This window comes from Conger conger, chromosome 17, assembly GCF_963514075.1.
Source record: "Conger conger chromosome 17, fConCon1.1, whole genome shotgun sequence".
NCBI classification, from domain to species: domain Eukaryota; kingdom Metazoa; phylum Chordata; class Actinopteri; order Anguilliformes; family Congridae; genus Conger; species Conger conger.
Window position 1 is genome coordinate 36,884,995 of NC_083776.1, and position 10,000 is coordinate 36,894,994.

The window sequence follows — 10,000 nt, forward strand, 5'->3', positions numbered from 1 at the left end:
CATTGGAATATTCCGACAGGGCATTGTAATATTCCGACAGGGCATTGTAATACTGTAACAGGGCATTGTAATATTCCGACAGGGCATTGAAATACTGTAACAGGGCATTGGAATATTCCGACAGGGCATTGTAATATTCCGACAGGGCATTGTAATACTGTAACAGGGCATTGGAATATTCCGACAGGGCATTGGAATACTGTAACAGGGCATTGGAATACTGTAACAGGGCATTGGAATATTCTAACAGGGCATTGGAATACTGTAACAGGGCATTGTAATACTGTAACAGGGCATTGGAATATTCTAACAGGGCATTGGAATACTGTAACAGGGCATTGTAATACTGTAACAGGGCATTGGAATATTCTAACAGGGCATTGGAATACTGTAACAGGGCATTGTAATACTGTAACAGGGCTTTGGAATATTCTAACAGGGCATTGGAATACTCTAACATAGGCACTTTGGGATGGGCCGTGGCTAGGTTGCAGAGTGCAGGGTCTGATACGAATGCCCCAATTCCCATTTCCCTCCCGAACCCTGGCCGGGACAGCGGTGGAATCCCCCGTCCCTCCGCCCTGTCGTGGGAGGACAGCTCCGGGCGCTGAGAGACAGGAAGCAGCAGCCGTCCAGCCGAGGGGAGCGGGGTTAATTTGGGGAGTGCGCAGGCCTGTCAGGCGGAGCAGGCCCAGATTAATGCAGTACGATGGCAGGTCTCTTCCCCCAGAGTTAACGGTATGACGATAGCGCTTATTTGGCCTCAGCAAAAAGACTGTAATTTTTTCCAGCATAGGTATCTCTAGTGCTTGTTGTTTATGGCCGTAAGACCAGCAGTTTCTCGAGAGGGGAATGTGTCTCTGAATCACAGCCGCCGTGTGTCTTTTTGACAAAAGGCTTTGTTTTCCCTCCTCTCCCAGTGCTTCTCTCTGCCCAAGGCCCCGTGTTATTTCCATTATAAATGAACAGATTATTTGTTGTATATTGATGTGATTGGTTGATATTGGTGTGTATTATCTGAAGGGCTGAAGATGTGCTGGTGAAACCTGTCCCAAGCGATGGCCATTGCTTTTTTCAGAAAGCCATTTTGTGTGAAAGTGTTGCTGCAGACAAACCCTCTGCGTGATGATTTAAAACAAGCGTAGCCTGGAGCCCAGCGTGGTCTGGAGCCCAGCGTGGTCTGGAGCCCAGCGTGGTCTGGAGCCCAGCATGGTCTGGAGCTCAGCGTGGTCTGGAGCCCAGTGTGGTCTGGAGCTCAGCATGGTCTGGAGCCCAGCGTGGTCTGGAGCCCAGCATGGTCTGGAGCCCAGCGTGGTCTGTAGCTCAGTGTGGTCTGTAGCTCAGTGTGGTCTGTAGCTCAGTGTGGTCTGGAGCCCTGCATTAATGAAGCTGTGTCGCTGCAGAGCGACGCTCCCACATGAAGCCGCTGTGGGGAGTTTTCCTGCAGAAACTTCCAGACCTGTGCACTGCCGCCGGGTCCCCCGGCCGGGCTCATGCAGGTTTGGGGGGGGTGTTATCCGGGATGTTTTACAAGAGGAGCTCAGAGTCGGGCTCTCTCCACTGGATCATAAATCACTTCCAGGAACTATAAAACCCCAATGGCCAGCATCCAGATAGAATTTTCTTTGGACAAACGAAAAATAAAACAATAAAACAAAACAAATGCAATAAAAGGAAGGCTCTGTGAGTAGCGTGCAAATTAAAAAGCCTTGTTTCTGGCCGTGTCAGAGTGGGTGAGGGGAACAGGGAGGGGCCTTGGCACAGAGCTGCTCCTGCCATCGCCAGCGGGCACCGAAGGCAGGCTGAACACGCTGAACACGCTAAACACGCTGAACACGCTGAACACGCTGAACACGCTGAACATGCTGAACACGCTAAACACGCTAAACACGCTAAACACGCTGAACACGCTAAACACGCTGAACACGCTGAACACGCTAAACACGCTAAACACGCTAAACACGCTGAACACGCTGAACACGCTGAACACGCTAAACACGCTGAACACGCTGAACAGGCTGAACACGCTGAACACGCTGAACAGGCTGAACAGGCCATCCGGACCAATGGGCAACACTGCCAAACAGCTTTCAACAGGAACAAAGTTTGTCAAGAGCTCTAAATGCAATGCCATAATGTTAATTAGTTTGCTCACCGAAGGCTGCCCTGTGCCCCTGGGGGCTGCTGGGAGTTTTATTATGGCCCGACTCCTCTCCTCAGTCTAGCTGGCGCATGGCTGCTTTGGCGTGCGGTGGATTTGGGAGGCTGTAAAGCCGGCGTTGGGGGTGGTGTGTTGGGAGTAGTGGTGTTAAGTGGAGGGGGAGGATGGGCGTAGAATAACAAGGTTCAGGCTCTGCGGTGTCTCTGTGGGCTCCCTGGGACCCTCTGCTCACCGCACATCTGCAAGCTGTTAGACTCACACCTCCACCAGATGGGGTCACTGTGAGGGAGAGAGATCGTATAATCAAAGGAAATTGGGAATCATTTGAAGTAAAAGGAAGCTATTATTACAAAACCAGCTCCGTGTCGAGTTTCACTACAGACTCTGCACAGGAAAAATCCCATGTGCATGCATGCGCTTGCACACACACACACACACACACACACACATATAAATGCAAATACATACGCACGTACAGGCATACACACATACACAAGCACACACAACACGAATATGCATACACACATACAAACCCAACCACACAGACACACACATGGAACCACATTCACATTAAGGCCAAGACAGAGTTTGAGAACATGCCTCAGTGTTGGTGTGTTTGGTGTGTGCGTGTGTTGCGTTTGTTTTTGCTTTGTTTTGGCTTGTTTCATAACTCTTTCTTACATTGCTGCTTACAGTAAAACCATAGTCAGGCGGTTGCTTATTAATTTGATTCTGCAGTCACCATGTACTGTAATTAAGAACCGGGAAGAAACGCAGCCTGATAAGATGTTTAACCCCCACCGTTAATCACAAAGCAGGAAGCCAGCGTTTTATCATCATTTGCACGATACTTGCGATGTAATAACACTGGAATGTGTGCTATGGCGGTGACATTCTGCAGGGGCGTTTGATGAAGCAGATAGCAGGAGAAAGGGGGGGGGTGGGGGGGGCAGATAGCGGGAGAAAGGGGAGCCAGGGGGACCTCTCCGTGTGGCTGTTACGGTTAAACACTCAGACCGCGCCTCTCCGTGTGGCCGTTACGGTTAAACACTCAGACCGCGCCTCTCCGTGTGGCCGTTACGGTTAAACACTCAGACCGCGCCTCTCCGTGTGGCTGTTACGGTTAAACACTCAGACCGCGCCTCTCCGTGTGGCCGTTACGGTTAAACACTCAGACCGCGCCTCTCCGTGTGGCTGTTACGGTTAAACACTCAGACCGCGCCTCTCCGTGTGGCCGTTACGGTTAAACACTCAGACCGCGCCTCTTCGTGTGGCCGTTATGGTTAAACACTCAGACCGCGCCTCTCCGTGTGGCTGTTACGGTTAAACACTCAGACCGCGCCTCTCCGTGTGGCTGTTACGGTTATATAGAGCATTTTACTGCCGGGCTCCAGAGTGAGAGGAGGGAGTTTATACTGGCTGCAAAAATCTGCGTCACGAGCACCACCACTCCCGCCGGGACAAAGAGGGGAAGTACATTTGGATGAGTTTCAATTACTGCTGCCTTTCCACATCTCACAGTTAAACAGAGTTCAAAATATACAGCTGACAGACTGACACTGTACCCAAACATTGTATAGCAATGATTCAAGCTCATTGGTTGAAAATTTGTTCAAATTTCCTCAGCCAATGGCATGGGGGGTGGGTTTCAACATGGTCTGGTGTATTGGAACCTGTGAAATGCTCTCAAAGTGCAAACCCTGCCTACCAGTCCTCTCGGTTAGCTCAGTTGAACCAAATGGAATCAATTGAGCAGCGAAAATTATTTGAATTTGGAAAAAAAGGATTCGGAAAGTATTTGAGTCCAAAACAATTATGCATTTGACCCAGATAAATTAGTGATGCAAATGCCATTTAAATTCTATTCACATAATAATATAATAATACAAAATTCCCACTTCTCAAGATGCAAGTATATTTTCTATGGTTATATTATTTCTTTGTATACTTTATTACTTCATGTACTGGACATCATGGACATCATGGAACTTTCCAGAGCATTCCTTTGGCTGTTCTGATGCCCCTAGTGTCTCACATTAGTTGGCTTTCACCTGCGTTTGGAGGCCCATTTTCATCTCAGCTCAGTTTTTCTTTTCTGTTTTTTAAGTTTGCAGAGAATGCAGTGACCTGCCTATTGCGCTCATGAAGCTGAGGGGGGGCGGGGGGCGGGGGGGGGGCGTGAAACCAGCCTTTATGTCACGGCAGACGCTGGCATCCGCCGTGTGTCATACCAGCCGCGCATCTGGCCTCGCGCTGACAAGACCCATTAAAGTTTACGGGCGCGCGGGGAAGGCTGTCCGTCAGAGTGACTGACAGCTGGGCCCCCTGCAGTGCCAGGGCAGGGGTGAGCAGGAGGGGGGGGCGGGGTCCTGTGAGTGGGGCCCTGAGAGAGTGGGGCCCTTAGAGAGCGGGGCCCTGAGAGAGTGGGGCCCTGAGAGTGTGGGGCCCTGAGAGAGTGGGGCCCTGAGAGTGTGGGGCCCTTAGAGTGTGGGGCCCTGAGAGAGTGGGGCCCTGAGAGTGTGGGGCCCTGAGAGTGTGGGGCCCTGAGAGAGTGGGGTCCTGTGAGTGGGGCCCTTAGAGAGTGGGGCCCTGAGAGAGTGGGGCCCTTAGAGAGTGGAGTGGGGCCCTGAGAGAGTGGGGTCCTGTGAGTGGGGCCCTTAGAGAGTGGGGCCCTGAGAGAGTGGGGCCCTTAGAGTGTGGGGCCCTTAGAGAGTGGGGCCCTGAGAGAGTGGGGCCCTTAGAGTGTGGGGCCCTGAGAGAGTGGGGCCCTGAGAGTGTGGGGCCCTGAGAGAGTGGGGCCCTGAGAGAGTGGGGCCCTTAGAGAGTGGGGCCCTTAGAGTGTGGGGCCCTGAGAGAGTGGGGCCCTTAGAGAGTGGGGCCCTTAAAGTGTGGAGCCCTGAGAGAGTGGGGCCCTGAGAGTGTGGGGCCCTGAGAGAGTGGGGCCCTGAAAGAGTGGGGCCCTTAGAGTGTGGGGCCCTGAGAGAGTGGGGCCCTGAGAGTGTGGGGCCCTGAGAGAGTGGGGTCCTGTGAGTGGGGCCCTGAGAGAGTGGGGCCCTTAGAGAGTGGAGTGGGGCCCTGAGAGTGTTGGGCCCTTAGAGAGTGGGGTCCTGTGAGTGGGGCCCTTAGAGAGTGGGGCCCTGAGAGAGTGGGGCCCTTAGAGAGTGGGGTCCTGTGAGTGGGGCCCTTAGAGAGTGGGGCCCTGAGAGAGTGGGGCCCTTAGAGTGTGGGGCCCTGAGAGAGTGGGGCCCTTAGAGAGTGGGGCCCTTAGAGTGTGGGGCCCTGAGAGAGTGGGGCCCTGAGAGTGTGGGGCCCTGAGAGTGTGGGGCCCTGAGAGAGTGGGGTCCTGTGAGTGGGGCCCTTAGAGAGTGGGGCCCTGAGAGAGTGGGGCCCTTAGAGAGTGGAGTGGGGCCCTGAGAGAGTGGGGTCCTGTGAGTGGGGCCCTTAGAGAGTGGGGCCCTGAGAGAGTGGGGCCCTTAGAGTGTGGGGCCCTTAGAGAGTGGGGCCCTTAGAGAGTGGGGCCCTGAGAGTGTGGGGCCCTGAGAGAGTGGGGCCCTGAGAGAGTGGGGCCCTTAGAGTGTGGGGCCCTTAGAGAGTGGAGTGGGGCCCTGAGAGTGTTGGGCCCTTAGAGAGTGGGGTCCTGTGAGTGGGGCCCTTAGAGAGTGGGGCCCTGAGAGTGTGGGGCCCTGAGAGAGTGGGGTCCTGTGAGTGGGGCCCTTAGAGAGTGGGGCCCTGAGAGAGTGGGGCCCTTAGAGTGTGGGGCCCTGAGAGAGTGGGGCCCTGAAAGAGTGGGGCCCTTAGAGAGTGGGGCCATGAGAGAGTGGGGCCCTTAGAGAGTGGGGTCCTGTGAGTGGGGCCCTTAGAGAGTGGGGCCCTTAGAGAGTGGGGCCCTTAGAGAGTGGGGCCCTGAGAGAGTGGGGCCCTTAGAGAGTGGGGCCCTTAGAGTGTGGGGCCCTGAGAGAGTGGGGTCCTGTGAGTGGGGCCCTTAGAGTGTGGGGCCCTGAGAGAGTTGGGCCCTTAGAGAGTGGGGCCCTGAGAGAGTGGGGCCCTTAGAGTGTGGGGCCCTGAGAGAGTGGGGCCCTTAGAGAGTGGGGCCCTTAGAGTGTGGGGCCCTGAGAGTGTGGGGCCCTGAGAGTGTGGGGCCCTGAGAGAGTGGGGCCCTGAAAGAGTGGGGCCCTTAGAGAGTGGGGCCCTGAGAGTGTGGGGCCCTGAGAGAGTGGGGCCCTGAAAGAGTGGGGCCCTTAGAGAGTGGGGCCATGAGAGAGTGGGGCCCTTAGAGAGTGGGGTCCTGTGAGTGGGGCCCTGAGAGAGTGGGGCCCTTAGAGAGTGGGGCCCTGAGAGAGTGGGGCCCTTAGAGAGTGGGGCCCTTAGAGTGTGGGGCCCTGAGAGAGTGGGGTCCTGTGAGTGGGGCCCTTAGAGTGTGGGGCCCTGAGAGAGTGGGGCCCTTAGAGAGTGGGGCCCTTAGAGTGTGGGGCCCTGAGAGAGTGGGGCCCTGAAAGAGTGGGGCCCTTAGAGAGTGGGGCCCTGAGAGTTTGGGGCCCTGAGAGTGTGGGGCCCTTAGAGAGTGGGGCCCTGAGAGAGTTGGGTCCTGTGAGTGGGGCCCTTAGAGTGTGGGGCCCTGAGAGAGTTGGGCCCTTAGAGAGTGGGGCCCTGAGAGAGTGGGGCCCTTAGAGTGTGGGGCCCTGAGAGAGTGGGGCCCTTAGAGAGTGGGGCCCTTAGAGTGTGGGGCCCTGAGAGTGTGGGGCCCTGAGAGTGTGGGGCCCTGAGAGAGTGGGGCCCTGAAAGAGTGGGGCCCTTAGAGAGTGGGGCCCTGAGAGTGTGGGGCCCTGAGAGAGTGGGGCCCTGAAAGAGTGGGGCCCTTAGAGAGTGGGGCCATGAGAGAGTGGGGCCCTTAGAGAGTGGGGTCCTGTGAGTGGGGCCCTGAGAGAGTGGGGCCCTTAGAGAGTGGGGCCCTGAGAGAGTGGGGCCCTTAGAGAGTGGGGCCCTTAGAGTGTGGGGCCCTGAGAGAGTGGGGTCCTGTGAGTGGGGCCCTTAGAGTGTGGGGCCCTGAGAGAGTGGGGCCCTTAGAGAGTGGGGCCCTTAGAGTGTGGGGCCCTGAGAGAGTGGGGCCCTGAAAGAGTGGGGCCCTTAGAGAGTGGGGCCCTGAGAGTTTGGGGCCCTGAGAGTGTGGGGCCCTTAGAGAGTGGGGTCCTGTGAGTGGGGCCCTTAGAGAGTGGGGCCCTGAGAGAGTGTAATGTAATGTAATGTAATGTAATGGCTGTCTCCAAACTCACTCACTCGCCCCAAGCCCCCTCCCTTTTCCTTCTCTTATGTGTTTTAATTAAAATAAAACTTTCAGCTTCGCTAAGGGCTGCTTCACTCACTTCTCTCTTTCTTCTGCCTCTCCAAATCCGGCTCGTATTACATTTAATTCCCCTTGGCCTCTCTCTCTCTCTCTCTCTCGCTCTCGAACACATGCCTTTCCTTTTCCGTGTTTACACAATGAAAAGTTTGGCTATTTTACATTTAGTTTTCACATGGGGGCTGAGAAATGCAGCCCACTGCCAGAAGGAAATGGAATCATTCCGCATTTGGAATGCAAGCCACAGATGCAGCTCTGCCTTCTGACTGCTCTCTGTGGAAACAGCTGTCATAAGCCCACATCCCAACCTGCCATCCTGTTCCACCCACAGCCCAACCTGTCATCCTGTTCCTCCCACATCCCAACCTGCCATCCTGTTCTACCCACCCATAGCCCAACCTGCCATTCTGTTCACCCGTATCCCAACCTGCCATCCTGTTCCACCCACAGCCCAACCTGTCATCCTGTTCCACCTGTATCCCAACCTGTCATCCTGTTCCACCCACAGGCCAACCTGCCATCCTGTTCCACCCACAGCCCAACCTGCCATCCTGTTCTACCCACCCACAGCCAAAACTGTCATCCTGTTCCACCCGTATCCCAACCTGCCATCCCGTTCCACCCTCAGCCCAACCTGTCATCCTGTTCCACCCACAGCCCAACCAGCCGTCCTGTTCTACCCACCCACAGCCCAAACTGTCATCCTGTTCCACCTATATCCCAACCTGTCATCCCGTTCCACCCTCAGCCCAACCTGTCATCCTGTTCCACCCACAGCCCAACCAGCCATCCTGTTCTACTCACCCACAGCCCAAACCATCATCCTGTTCCACCCTTATCCCAACCTGCCACCCTGTTCCACCCGTATCCCAACCTATCTTGTTCCACCCACAGCCCAAACTGTCATCCTGTTCCACCTATATCCCAACCTGTCGTCCTGTTCCACCCACAGCCCAAACTGCCATCCTGTTCCACCCACAGCCCAAACTGTCATCCTGTTCCACCTATATCCCAACCTGTCATCCTGTTCCACCCACAGTCCAACCTGTCATTTTGTTCAACCCACCCACAGCCCAATCTGCCATCCCGTTCCACCCTCAGCCCAACCTGTCATCCTGTTCCACCCACAGCCCAACCAGCCATCCTGTTCTACTCACCCACAGCCCAAACCATCATCCTGTTCCACCCTTATCCCAACCTGCCACCCTGTTCCACCCGTATCCCAACCTATCTTGTTCCACCCACAGCCCAAACTGTCATCCTGTTCCACCTATATCCCAACCTGTCGTCCTGTTCCACCCACAGCCCAAACTGCCATCCTGTTCCACCCATATCCCAACCTGTCATCCTGTTCCACCCGTATCCCAACCTGCCATCTTGTTCCACCCACAGCCCAACCTGCCATCCTGTTCTACCCACAACCCAACCTGCCATGCTGTTCCACCCACAGCCCAACCTGCCATCCTGTTCCACCCACCCACAGCCCAAACCATCATCCTGTTCCACCCGTATCCCAACCTGCCATCCTGTTCTACCGACACCTCCACCTGCTATCCTGTTCCACCCCAACCCCAACCTGCCATCCTGTTCCACCCATATCCCAACCTGTCATCCTGTTCCACCCTTATCCCAACCTGCCATCTTGTTCCACCCACAGCCTAACCTGTCATCCTGTTCTTCCCACCAACAGCCCAAACTGTCATCCTGTTTCAGTCACAGCCCAACCTGTCATCCTGTTCCACCCACACCCCAACCCCCACCTGCCATCCTGTTCTACCCAGACCACCTGTTATCCTGTTCACACCCCAACCTGCCATCCTGTTCCACCCACACCCCAACCCCAACCTGCCATCCTGTTCCACCTACACCCCAACCTGCCATCCTGTTCCACCCACACCCCAACCTGCCATCCTGTTCCACCCACATCTCCACCTGCCATCCTGTTCCACCCACACCCCAACTCTCTTCCTTGCCATGCCTGGTGGCCAGCAGCGCTGCATTACATTACATTAATGGCATTTGGCAGACGCTCTTATCCAGAGCGACGTACAGTTGATTATACTAAAGAGGAGACATTCCTCCCCTGGAGTAATGGAGCAATGCAGGGTTAAGGGCCGTGCTCAAGGGCCCAATGGCTGTGCAGGCCGGGGTTCGAACCAGGGATCGAACCACCGACCTTGAGGGACCCCTTAACCACTACGCTACAGGCCACCAGCAGGCCGTCAGCAGGCCGCTGCAGGGTGACATGTGATTGGCTGGTATGGCAGCCAGTAGTGTTAAGCCTGATTTATACTTCTGCTTCGAGTCGACACGAGATTGAGACGCACTTTGAAGGCAGAAAGATGTCAGAGTGAAAGTGAAGTGATGACGTGATGCGTAATTACAAGCAATTTAGTTGGCTAGCTCACAGAGGCTTAAAACATTACATACATTAAGTCAGTGTGTTAAGCAATTAAAATGTTTTTAAAGTTTAACTAAATCAAAACGTCGAGCTCCTTGTG

General features: G+C 55.1%; 1 protein-coding gene across 1 annotated transcript in view; it reads left to right on the forward strand.

Annotated features, from left to right (window-relative positions):
- hdac4 (histone deacetylase 4) overlaps positions 1-10,000 on the forward strand; it is a 206,492-nt gene that overhangs the window by 190,847 nt on the left and 5,645 nt on the right. The window lies entirely within an intron of this gene.